Source organism: Panicum virgatum, chromosome 7N (assembly GCF_016808335.1).
Source record: "Panicum virgatum strain AP13 chromosome 7N, P.virgatum_v5, whole genome shotgun sequence".
Taxonomy (NCBI): Eukaryota; Viridiplantae; Streptophyta; class Magnoliopsida; order Poales; family Poaceae; genus Panicum; species Panicum virgatum.
Window position 1 is genome coordinate 30236981 of NC_053151.1, and position 14060 is coordinate 30251040.

The following is a 14060-nucleotide window of genomic DNA, read 5'->3' on the forward strand; positions in this document are numbered from 1 at the left end:
GAAGATTTGGACGCCCACTGCCGGAGCCAGAACGTTCCCCTGAAAAGTACTTGCAAGAAAGTTTTTGATTTGCATTTGTCAAACACCACTTCATTTGAGTAAGCCAAAATGTCCAACACAGGGCTGCAGCTGCTGTTAACAATGATGACTTGTATTTAGATCACCCCCCCCCCCCCGGTGCACCATTGGTCAAATAACTCAGCAATGGTAGTAGGGTTAGCAAGATCAAAAACACAAAAAAGGCAAAAATGGTCATGAAAAACTTTGAAAAAAATTGCACAACATTGGTCTCAATTCTTTGTAACAAAACACCACAAAAAATTCAGCCCTAAACTCATGTACTTGTATCCGCCAAAAAAAAACTCTATGTACTTGGGGGGAGGGAAACCTGAAAGTAGCAAAGGAGAAAAATAGAAAAGCTACAAGTCACCAACGTTTGTCATTTTTTGCTTTCTAAAATAAATTGTATTTGAGATTTGAACTTCTGAATGATAGTACATATTTAATCATTAGAATTTAGATCAACTACCTAAAGTAATTTTCATAGAATTTTTCATAGGCATTTTCAAAATATTTTGGAATATGTGATCAGAGCACGTTAAGGACCAAGAGCACTAGATGTGCTCTTGAATGTTTGTATTTGTATTTATCTCTAGTTTTCTCTGCTAAGATAACCATGCAGGCCAAAAGGAAAAGGAAGGAGTGCATAAGAACAATAGAAATGAGAGGCATCAGGAAAAACACCGCACCAAATTTCCGCCTTCACAGGAGAAAACCAGCAAGCTAGCCTTTCCTCAGATGTTCTCATTCCCACCGCTCTAATGCACTCTTTTTCTTCCTTTTCCTGGCTTGCCACTCCTCACTTGAATATGTGCATTGGGGTGCTGTTTTTTCATCACCGAATCAATGACGCTAGCGAAAGGAAGAGGAAGGAGCACCTAAGAACCATAGGAATGGGAGGCATTAGGAACACATCGATGCAAATATCCTCATCCTCCAATGCAAGAGGAGAAACTACAGCACACGCATTCCTCCATGCTCCCACTCCGACCGCTCTTAGGACCTCTCTTTCTTCCTCTTCCCTGCTCACAAATTCTCATGGTGAGAACTATATTGCCCTGGAAGGCTGGAACCCGAACCCTTCATGTCTGAAGGGTTTGTATATATAGACTTCTGTTGTGAAGGATGGAAGCATCTAACGCATGGTGCACTACAGGATGTATGTTGGATTATAACAGCGGATGGTACCATGTGACCTATGTCAGTCAATGATTACGGGCCCATGGCACCTACAATGTCGAGGAAAAGCACTTGAAAGAAGCCCTACATTTGTTTTTACTTGGATCCTTAAATAGAGAGAGCAGGAAATGTTAGCCTAAAGGTTGTCATTCCCATTAATATGTCTCCCATTTTTCTTCTTCTTTTAAAAGAGGGTTGCTGGTTATATATGTAGCACAAGAACAAGAATTGCTCAAAAAGGAATAAAAGGTTCAAACTTTGTACTACAGAAAAAAACAAAGAGCAAAAACAGTAAACTAAAGTTTGTTGTGTATCACTCTGAATACAAAGTTTGAACCCAAACTGCATGCAGAGAGATTCAGCCTGAAGCCACACAATGGTGCTGATGTGGTCTAGCCAAGCATTTAATCTTAGGTGCTTGCATCTATATACTGTTGAAGTCATCAACCGGCATTTCATCTGGACTGATATTCCAAACCTGCGACTAAATCATGCTGTTTCCATGCTTGTTTCTTGCTAATTTACATGGAGCGTGCATGAACTTGGTAGGAATAGCTCGTTTATCTCAAATCATTCTGGCAGGGCGAAATTACTATTTGTGCTGTAGATGACCTGCAGATATTTGTTGATCTCAAATCATTCTTTGCAATTCGTATTCAGCGCATAAAGTTTCATGGCACGTATATTCATATCGTAAAGTTTCATGATGTATTATTGTTGTGTTCCTACTCCAGGTGGTAGTGTGTAATCTAATACAACAGGTTGAGCAGTTGCAGCATTGTGCTTGTGGAATCTGGAAATTGTGCATGGATCAAATAAACGCTTAGACCAAAGAAGTGAACTAGCTAGCTAAGGCGTCATCGTCTTAGCTTTTGCATGGACTAAACATGATAAAGATTTGAAGTGAACCCACTTTAGCTAACAAAGTCATTGTCTTAAACTATCTGGATCTTGGCACGCCTTGCCCCATCTCACCTTCGAGACCTCATTGCCCAAAGGTATGTATCTACCTCTCTGTTTTTCTGCAAAGACAATCGCACAAGCCAAAAGGAAAAGGAAGGACCGCGTAAGAACAATAGGAATGAGAGGCATCAGGAAACACCGCACCAAGTTTCCATCTTCCCAGGAGGAAACCAGCAGTGAGCCTTTTCCTTGATGTTCTCATCCCCACTGCTCCTACGCACTCTTTTCTTCCTCTTCCTGGCTGGCTCGCTATCAGGGCCTTCTAATCTAAATATGTGCATTGGAATATATAACCAAATCATATGAGCAGAAGGAAGAGGAAGGAGCACCTAAGAACCATAGGAATGAGAGGCATCAGGAATGCAAGAATGCAAATGTCCTCTAATGCTAGAGAAAAAATTAGAGCATTCTTATTCCTTCATGTTCCCATTCCTACTGCTCTTAGGACCTCTGTTTCTTCCTCTTCCCTGCTCACAAACTCTCAAAGGCTCTAATTGTGGAACCATTCATGCATCAGGAGTGTATATACATGGTGACCTTTGTCCTTTGATGTACCTTGCCCTATGAACAAAGAAAGCACCAAATAAATAAGCATGTGCATTGTAGGACATTGGACATGGCAGTAGATGACTGTAGGGCCATTTAAACTATAGTAGTCTGAATGTGGGACCATGTGACCTATGTTGGCAATGAAGAGCACATGGAAGAAGCATTGATGGAGATTTTCTGGCTGTGCCATATCTGAAAGGCAGACATGATTAGCTGATTGACCTGAGCCGTGAACTAAAAAGAAAGAAAAATGGGGAGAAATAAAAGCCTTCAAGTGGGCATTCTCTCTTGGATTCTCATAAAAAATTTAACTTCTGGGTTCTATTTTCATGTTTTTTTAATGGGTAAGCTGCTCCGCTATAAAGGAAATGGACCTAGAATTGCTAAGATCTGCAACTAAAAGTCCAGTGTGTCAAATTAAAGAAATGAAAGGATCGTGTTCTGTACGACTGTACACTGGAACTAAAAAGGCATCAATTTTATGAGAAATTTTACAATGATTGAAAAAAATAGTACCACTGTACACTGGAGCTAAAAAGGCATCAATTTTATGAGAAATTTTACACTGATTGAAAAAAATAGGAGCCGTCCATCTGATAAAATCCTTCAGTGGTGAAGGTAGGAAGTACCTAGAAATACTTAGGATAAAGTACCTGGTACTTCCAAAATATAGAACCAAATACCAAAAAGTGAGACTGGATACTAATTTAATTTACAATTTATTTTCCCTCTAATTTATACATTTTGCAAGGAGCTCTTCTGCTTACAGATTTTCGAAACTGGTTAAACATTAAAAATAGAACCAAAATCCTTGAGACTTGGAAAATCAGAACACGTCGATATGTCCTGGTCATGCACTCATGCATCTATAGATTGAGCATGAAAGCCACTCTAGATTGTAGAGACCAGCTCAGCAACGCATTTACCGTAGCAGCAGCGGAGCTTAACCAAAGAATCAGGGGGCCAACCTTTATTAATTGAGTTGCTAAACCAATGAATAGTGTCAAAATTAATGTTTACCTAATGGAAATTTTGCATGGCAAGGGGGCCATGACCCTCTATGGCCCTAACGACGCTCCGCCAGTGCTTAGCAGTGCATGTCTCTACTGAAGCCATCAGTATGACAGGATGCATTCACTGTCAGAAATTTTCTACCTATCAATGTTTGCCCACTAGTATGTTATGTTGTATGCACGCAATATCTTTTTTTATAGTTCATTTGATTCAAATTTAGTGCAAGTGGTAGTGCTTGCCGCATGTGAACCGAGAGGTCACAGGTTCGAGCGGTGGCCTCTACACATTGCACAGTGTATGGGAAAGACCTCCCGCTAATAATCTCCCCCAGACCCCGCACAGTGCGGGAGCCTACAACACTGGGTACGTCTTTTTTTTATTTGATTCAAATTTAGCATGCTAGTTGCTAATTATCGGCTATGATGTTGATCGTGCACAAAGCCATAGTACAATGTTCATATTATGTATGTCATCATCTTTGTTTTCAGTCTACTTACTTTGCAGTTATTGTCCATAGCAGAAGTTAGTGGTAAATACATGCCGCCAACATGGTCCATGAAACAACACATACTTCATCTCCTGAAATTGAGTATGCAGCCAGTTTCCCTATGCTACTTGACAAATCTTATTAGTGTGATGTGTATCCAAAATAATCAATAGTTGATCAGTTATATATCAACATCCTAGTGGAATCTAAAACTTAAACCAGTGGGATAGCTGGCTAAGCCATCCCCTGAAACTATTCATGGGCTAGACATGCCAAATAATCAAACATTCCGATTAACAAAGCTACCATACGAAGCTATACGTGGATTGAGGCATACCAAAGAGAGAAAACATCAAGCAAAAATGGTCAACTGAAAGCACACATTTATCATCTGCGTAGTGTGCCAAAAGGAAGAGGAATGAGCACCTAAGAACGATAGGAATGGGAGGCATCAGGAAGACTAAAAAAAAGGCCTTCCTCCATGTTCCCATTCCCACTGCTCTTAGGCCCTCTTTTATTCCTCTTCCACGCTCACCTTCAAGCTCAAATCATCTAAATAGATCACGTTGTATTGCGAGCCAAAAGGAAGAGGAAGGAGCGCTTAAGAACAATAGGAATGGGAGGCACCGGGAACACACCAAACCAAAGCTTCCACCCCCCCCCCCCCCCCCCCCCATTTCTGAAGAAGGAAACAAGAAGGGTAGGCTTTCCTCCATGTACCCATTCCCACTGCTCTTGAGCCCTCTCTTTCTTCCTCTTCCTGGCTCACTCTATAGGTCCTGCAACCCTCAGGATATCTCTCAAGCAACAACACTGGATTGCTCAACAAAGTCCATTGGTTTTGAGGTGTATATATAATATATAGACCGGTAATGCATTCTGCATTATGTCATTGGCAGTGGTACCCATGTTAACTTCAAGCCCTGTCCTGTACAGTTGTACTGTCAGTTCAGAACACGTGCATGAGGAGATCTTCTTTTTGTCCATTTCTAAAAGGTAACCAGTATAAATCCCTGCAGTTACAGTGGAGAAAGAAATGGGTGTTAAGGAACAGAGAAGAGAAAATCGGAAAGTTAATTGATACATTATGCAGCAATATATTAGGCAGGGTTCAAGCATTGGGTATATTAGTGCTATTCCAAAGTAATTAGAGAATAGACGTGTTATGGCTTGTGGAGATTGGCACGAATAGCAGATTGATAATGCCCTAGCTCGCCCTCGCTTGAGGCTCTGAGCACCAGGATTAACTTTTTTGCCTAACCTCTTAGGAGGCCTCTTACAATATATAGAGTCTCTAGAATATCCAAAACTTCCTAAATTACAGCCGAATAAAAAGGAAACTAAATCAAAACTAACTATGCCACAGCTGGAGATACGCATTCCTTCTTCTTGCGCTGGTACTTCTTGCCAAAGAAGGTGTCCACAGCACCCCCCCCCCCCCCCGACCGAAAAGCTCGTCCTCGAGCTTGAATGAAGGATACTTCTCCTTGAACTCCAGCAATGGCTCCCACGTTGCTTCTGCAGGGCTGCGTCCCTCCCACTGGACCAGCAAATCCCATGAATTACGAGCTGGTTTCACGCGAAGAACCTTGGCCGGTACTGGCAACACGCGACCATTAGCAATGGGAGGAAGAGTGGTGATGGATGAAGGTGGATCGCCATGGTACTTCTTCAAGAACACCACATGGAAAACATCATGAATGCGCGCCTTAGGAGGAAGACGCAGGCGGTATGACACAGAACCAATCCTTTCCAACACCTGAAATGGGCCGCAGAACCGTGGTGCCAGCTTCCCTTTAGAACCGTCAATAATCCCCGCCGCTGAACGCTGATGGAGACGGAACCATACCCAATCATCAACCTCAAAAGCCACTTCTCGATGCAGCTTCTCATGGGAAGACTTCATGTAATCCTGCGCCTGGAGGAGGCGCTCCTTGATCTCTGACAGGAAGACATCACGATGCTGAAGCTGCTTGTCCACCGCAAGCACACGGGCCAAGCCTGGCTGATACGATGCCAAGGCCGGGGGTTCACGCCCATACACAACTTGGAATGGCGTCGTGCGCAGAGAAGACTGGTAGGACGTGTTGAAGCATAATTCCGCCCACGGTAGCCAACGAAGCCAGCTGCGCGGTCGGTCACCAGCGAGGCAGCGCAGATACACGCCGAGCACCCGATTGGCCACCTCTGATTGGCCATCAGTTTGGGGTCTGAAGGCCGAACTCAGGCGGAGTTTGACACCGGCCAACTTGAAGAGCTCCGTCCAGAGGCCACTAGTGAAAACCGGGTCTCTATCACTGACAATGGATGTCGGAAAACCATGGAGCTTGACGATGTTGTCGAAGAAAGCTTGAGCCATCGTGAGGGCAGTGTAGGGATGCCCGAGAGGTACAAAGTGAACCATCTTGGAGAAACAGTCGACGACTGTCAGTACCACTGATTTGCCTCCCACTTTGGGAAACCCCTCCACAAAATCCATGGCTATATCGCTCCACACCATGGACGGAACGTCGAGTGGTTGCAGCAAGCCCCCGGGGGTGCAGGTGCTCAGTCTTATTGTGTTGACAAACCAAACACCCACGGATGAACTCACGGACATGCTTGGAAACCCGAGGACTGTAGAACGAAGAGCGAAGGCGGACAAGGGTCTTCTGGACGCCCTTGTGCCCAACGCCATGCGCGTGCTCCAGTAACTGTGGCCAGAACGTGGATGAATCCGGAACAAAATTTTTGCCCTGATGCAGAACAAAATCATCGACCACAGACTCAGGATGGCAATTTCCCCGTGGGGGGCGGATCCCCGCGGGGACCCAACCCGAACGGGGCGGGTTCAGGGCCTGGATTTCCCCCGTGGGGGAGCGGGGTGGAGCCCCGAATCTGTAACGGGGCAGGGCTGGGGATTAGTTTCTCCCGGCCGCCACTACCCCACTCTCATAGCATGAGCCACATCCAGAGCCGGACGTCGGAGGGTGTCCCTACGCTTGCGAAGAAGCCAAGTTGCCGACGCCATTACCTCCTCCGTCCAGGACTCCAGGCCGGCCAGGAGCCCACGAAGACCCACATCCATCGGCCGTCGCTGCTATAGTGCTATTATTCAAATCCTCTTGCAAAGTTGCATCTCCATGCGTTTGATTTGCCACAAGCTAACATGCCTGATGGTCTTGTGTTGGATCTGTTAGCTTGTGATTACTTGCTCGATCCGTGAGCTTGTGGCCTTTGCACATCTGTTAGCTTATGGTCTTGTGCGTTCGATCTGTGGTGATGTCTTGTGTTTGAATCTTTCTCTTATTACTAGCTTATGAAGTTCTGATTTTATAGTTTTCGACTTCAATTTTGCGATTCATTTGCTGGTGTGTGATCCCCACGGGGACCCGTCGGGGTTCAGGGACCCGACCGGGACGGGGATGGGGCAGATTTCTTCCTCGATTAGCATTTCGGGGCCGGGGCGGGGAGAAGAGTTTGGGGATCGGGGCGGGGACAGGGGTTGCTCCCCCGGCCCCGCCCCGCCCCGTTGCCATCCTAACCACAGACCACTCCTTGCCTGCAGTACCGGCCATGATCTCTTGGCGTTTGGACACCACCTCCGGAAGAGAAAGAGACTCCTGCCTAAAGTCATCGAACAGCTCAAACTCCGGCCTAGAGATCGCACAAGTCGACGTGCACGGCCCTTGCTCATCACGCCGCGATAGGGCGTCGGCCGCTGCATTCAGTTTACCCGGCTTGTACTCCACATGAAAGCTATAGCCAAACAACTTGCTTACCCATGTATGCTGCGGGATGGTGGCAAGACGTTGGTCCAAGAGATGCTTGAGACTGCAGTGGTCCGTCCGGATGATGAATTCCCGCGTCCAGAGGTATGGCCTCCAATGGCGAACGGCCTGCACGAGGCCGATGAGTTCGCGCTCGTACGCAGCCAGCTTGGCGTGCTGAGGTGCGACCGAACGACTGAAGAAAGCGATCGGTCCGGTCCCCTGATGAAGTACCGCGCCAAAGCCCGTGCCGGAGGCGTCGCAATCGACGATGAACGGCTTGTCGAAGTCCGGTAGTTGATGGACCGGCGCCGTGGTGAGCGCATGTTTGAGCGCGTCGAAAGCCTTCGTCGCCGCCGTAGACCACAAGAACGCCTCCCATTTAAGGAGGGCTGTGAGCGGCGCCGCGATGACGCCGTAGTTGTGGATGAAGCGACGATAGTATCCCGTGAGCCCGAGGAAGCCACGTAGCACCTTGATGGAGCGGGGAAGAGGCCACGCTTGAACTGCACTGACCTTGTCAGTGTCCATCGCCACCACGTCGTCGGCGATGACATGACCCAAGTAGTGGATCCGCTGCTCCCCAAAGGAACACTTGGAGCGCTTAAGGACGAGGCCGTACTCATGCAGAGCAAGGACGACCGCACGGACGTGCTGCAAATGCTCCGACCATGTCTTGCTGAAGATGAGAATATCATCAAAGAAAACAAGTACGCACCGCCGGAGGAATGGCTGCAGCACCGCGTTCATCAGCGCCTGGAAGGTAGACGGCGCATTGGTGAGGCCGAACGGCATCACGAGAAACTCAAAGTGCCCGTGGTGCGTCCGGAACGCTGTCTTGGCGATGTCGTCGGGGTGCATGCAGACTTGATGATACCCACTACGCAATTCCAACTTGGTGAAAAATACTGCACCCTTGAGCTCGTCCAGCAATTCTTCAACAATGGGGATGATGAACTTGTCACGCACTGTCTTACTGTTCAAAGCGCGATAGTCTACACAGAACCTCCACGAGCCGTCTCTTTTGCGCACCAGCAGCACCGGCGATGAGAAAGCCGATGTACTCTGACGGATGATCCCTTGCGCCAACATCGCTTGGCATTGAGCTTCAATTTCATCTTTGAGCAGTTGAGCGTAACGGTATGGACGCATGGCAATCGGCGGTGTCCCCGGAAGCAGATGAATCATGTGGTCGAACGTGCGCTGCGGTGGAAGTCCCTTGGGCTCAGCAAACAAATCCGCAAACTCGTCCAGGAGGGCGGTCAGGAAGTCGTGCGTCACAGTTGCTGTCACACGTGGGCTGATCTGGGTGCGGTTGCCGCTCCACTGGACACGGTGATCATGGCGCCAGAATACCATGGTGAGATTGAAATCCCTGAGAATAGGGCCAAGAGTGCGAAGCCACTCGTAGCCAAGGACGATCCCAAAACCGCCCAGAGGGATAACAAAGAGGTCGACTGTGAACTCCTCCTTGTCGATGACGAGGTGCACCACCTTGCACAGTCCAGCCGAGGCCACGCGATCGCCGTTAGCCATGCCCATGGAGAGACCGGGATGAGGATCCGGTGTCAGACCGAGGCGTTGCGCCAGAGCTTCGTCGATGAACGAATGGGTGGAGCCGAAGTCGACCAGGGCTGTGGCGTGCGTGTCGCAGACACGAGCGGTCAGGTGCAACGTCGCGCTCGTCTGAATACCGGTGATGGCCGCCAATGAAATCTTCAAGTCCTCGTCTGACTCGCTGCCATCCTGCGAGTCCTCATCGGCAGACATCTCTAGGAGGTAGATGCCCTTGCCGGTACAGTGCTTGAGATGGTCACGGGAGAACTTTTCAGGGCAGTTGAAACAGAGGCCGTTGAGACGTCGTTGAGCCATCTCTTCTGGAGACAGACGCTTGAATCGCCCGTCGGCGGTGGTCGCCTGTTTGGATGGGGCGCCGGGCAGTGCAGGTGTCGAGCCCGGCGTGCTAGTCGGGGGCGGCGTTCTGGAGGACGATGTCGAGGAGCGCTAAGGGAGGCCTGCTGGGAGGCGGCTAGTAGCAGCGGGTGCCTCCGTGGACGCGGACTGGCGGCGTTCAAATGCTCGCGCCAAGGCCATGGCCTCCTCTAGTGTAGTTGGCTTCGCGAGCGACGTCCGTGCTCAATGGTTGTTGGAGCCCGGCCGAGAAAATCGCGATCTGTTGCGATTCGGTGACGCCTTCGCAACGCGCCAGAAGGACCAGGAAGCGCTCTTGATATTCGTCGACGGTCGTGGTGCGGCGTAGATGCGTCAGCTCGCCGAGAGAGTTGCTGCGAAGCGGCGGCCCAAAACGGCGATTGATGCCGTCGACGAACTGCGTCCATGTCGGGACGCCCTAGTTTTGCTCGAGGCGATAGTACCATTGGCTAGCAGCGCCCTTGAGGTAGAACACCGCCGTCGGCACCTTGAGGTGGTCCGGCGTGCCATAGGCACGAAAGAATTGCTCCCCCTTATGCAGCCAAGTAATGGGGTCATCCGAGCCGTCGAACTTGGGAAAACGAAGCTTGTGGGTCGGCGCCGGCGCGGGTCCAGACGCCGAGGAGGCGTCGGTGTCGAAGCGGCCCTGCCAATCCAAAACTTGGGTCTGGACGTTCTTGATGGACGTCGATAGGAGGCAGAGTTCCTGTCGAAAGTCCGCCATGTCGGTGTCCAGCTTCTTGCCGTTGTCACCGACGAGCTTGACAAGTTTGTCAACCACCTCGTCGAGGATCGCCTTGGTGATGGGAGTGCCGTTGTCGTCGGCCATGGCATGGCAGGGATGCGATGAGGGTTAGCGGCGCGCAGGGGATGGTGGGGTTGTGGTGGGCGGCGGAGTGCAGATCAGGCCAAGGAGGATCCCTAGACTGATACCAGAGTTGTTATGGCTTGTGGAGATTGGCGCGAATAGCAGATTGATAATGCCCTAGCTCACCCTCGCTTGAGGCTCTGAGCACTAGGATTAACTTTTCTGCCTAACCTCTTAGGAGGCGCAGCTCTTACAATATATATAGAGTCTCTAGAATATCCAAAACTTCCTAAATTACAGCCAAATAAAAAGGAAACTAAATCAAAACTAACTATGCCACATCTGGAGATACGCTTTCCTTCTTCTTGCACTGGTACTTGCCAAAGAAGGTGTCCACAACAAGACCTTAACAAGGAATATAAACTTGGCCAAACTATAGATACTAAAGCAAATAATAAGAAATGGACTATCATAAATGTTAAACAACAAGTCTTGTAACGTTCACAAGTTCTTTAGATATATTATGGGAAGGTGGTTGATATGTTACTGTTGTAGAGTCGAGCCATTTCATATAATGAATTTGCCCTAGTCCTTGGATCTGTGGCGCATCAGGAAGCATGTGGTCACTGTAATTAATCTTCTGTTGTCATTGCGGTTTCTTGGAAACATACATGATACATAGACTTGTGACATGTCCATTTGGTTGCTAGGGTCCACACGTGTACCATCTCTACATCGCTCTTTTTTTTTTTTGCAAAATCTATATCGCTCATTTGGTTGCACTTGAATTTGGTAGGGCAGTTGCCAGTTATGTCCGTGCCTTAGATGGTCCACATAGTGTAGACAATGTTCATACCATGCGTCAGCATCTTAGTTCTCCCTGCTTTCTCTGCAATCTTTTTTTTTAATCAATCGGCAAGAAATTTGATAGATATATAGTAATAGATAACAATATACTCTCAACTGAAATAGTGAAAACAGAATAACATAAGATTCCAAAGATCTTTATATGTGTGGATTGAAGATGCCTAAGAAATGAAAACAGAATAAAAATGCCAACCGAGAATAACAGATATTTTTTAAATATATATATATATAATGAAAAGAAGAAACACAACATTCATCATCTTTGTTTTGCGTGTCTCGGTAGCACATTGTGATTTAGGCTTGGGAGGTATCATGAAGACTCAAAATGTGATTTAGGCCTTCCTCCATGTTCCCATGCCTACTGCTCTTAAGCCATATTTTCTTCCCCTTACAGGCTCACCCTCAATTTAAAAACATCCAAAAGGTATGTTTTCTTTGCTAAAATAATTGTCAATGTACTGCAAGCCAGAGGAAAAGGAAGGAGTGCTTAAGAACGAAAGGAATGGGAGGCATCGGGAAACACCAAACCAGGCTTCCACCTTTGTCGCTAGAGGAGGAAACAGACAGGCTAGGCTTTCCTCTATGTTCCCGTTCCCACTGTTCTTAAGCCCTCTCTGTCTTCCTATTCCAGGTTTACTCTCAAGTACTACTCTAAACATACTCTCAAACAAGACGCCTGACATGCTGGGATATGAAGTATGACTGGGGGGTTGGGGGGGGGGGGGGTGGAGGCCATCCGGCTTTGTTATGCGTAACAAATGTTCAGCACATGCAGGAGCAGGAGATCTCCAGCTTACCATACCTAACAAGAGAACCAGTATTAGTTGTTGGCAGGGTAGGGACGTCAAGGTTATCATGAACTTGTCCACATGGACCGCATTATAAATAAAGCAAAAGGTGGCGACAACTATCAATGTTGAAACCTGAAAGCAGGAGAGCTGCAAAATGTAATGGTTCAGGCTAAGAGCAAGCCATTATCAAAGTTAAAACTAATAAATGTTCAGGCTAGCTAGTAACAAAAAGCCCAGGTTGCCTAATTTAAATATGGAAGGTTCAAAGGCTACAAGATAACTTAGATACAAATTTGATGTTTTCTCCATTTATTAGTGCATTTCACAAGGATCTCAAATGTGCGGTTTCCTCATGAGGCTGTTTAATTTTCTTAATTGTCAATTAGTCATATCAGGTCGGTTGGCTAAGGTTGTTAGTTTGTTGCTTTCATCAGTTAGTACCTTGTTTTAGGTCTGGCTATACATACGCCAAGCTAATCTTTCATTGTAGTTAAGCAAGGATCAATAGGGAAAATTCTTTGCTGTCATGTTGTCTTAGGACCCTGTCCAAACATTCTCTAAAAAAGGAACTCAACCAACCTAGGAACTAGGTGACTTTTTAAATAAGGAAATATTCACCCAAATTCGCCTTGATGAGGACTGAAATCAGATAGTCTTCTGGGTGTACATCCATGTCTTCAACCAACTAAGCTAGGCACAGTTCCTCAGCCATCTCTCTATCGCAGTCCTAACCCACTCCATATCAGAAAGAAAGGAATATTATTCCACAAATAGTATAACAATCTCAAACTATCAACAACAATCAAACCATTAAGATCTTGTAAATATCGATATTTCCTGGTCATGGGCGTATAGGTTCAGCATGAAGTCCCTGTAGAGATGGGCTCAGCAATGCATTTGCCTCAGCCGTGCTTGCATCTGTTTAGGCAGTGGAATGACAGGATGCAATCAGTCATAAATCTTCTACCTGCCATGTTTGTTTCTTGTAAACTTAACCAGACCACTTGGTCAATTTGGTTGCTATGCCCCATGCTTGTCTGATCTGAGTGCAGCTCATTTGGTTCAAATTTTGCAGGGCAATTGCTAATTTTGTTCGTGATACAGACTAGAGTCAGAGTACAATGTTCATGTCATGTGTTTCATCATCTTCGTTTCTCTCTACTTTATTTGCATCCTTGGTTAAAGATAAGTTGGCGGAAGATGCACACCATCATGTGTTCTGCCAAATTATATTTTCGCGTCCCTTCCTATTAAATTCAAGGGTGTGCTAGCCAGTTTCTTAGTCCTTTGTTAGCTGATAAATGTTGGTGTGAGATGCGGTTCATGTTCAGAACAGTCAATATTAAGCAGTTGCATAATTGTGCTAGTGGAGTCTGAAACTTGAAGAACTATTGGCTATCTAGCTAAGCCATAACCTTTAGCTTATCTGTGACTAAACATGGCAAAGAAAATGAAAATGAAAGCATTCCAGTAAGCAAAGCCATCATCTACCGTGGCATGCCAAAACAACATAAAAGAAGAAAGTGCCAAATGAGGAATCAAAACGCACCACTCATGATTCATCTTCTCTGTTGTGTGATCCAAAAGGAAGAGGAAGGAGCATCTAAGAACGATAGGCATGGGAGGCATCAGGAAGATCCAAAATGGACTTACACCTCATA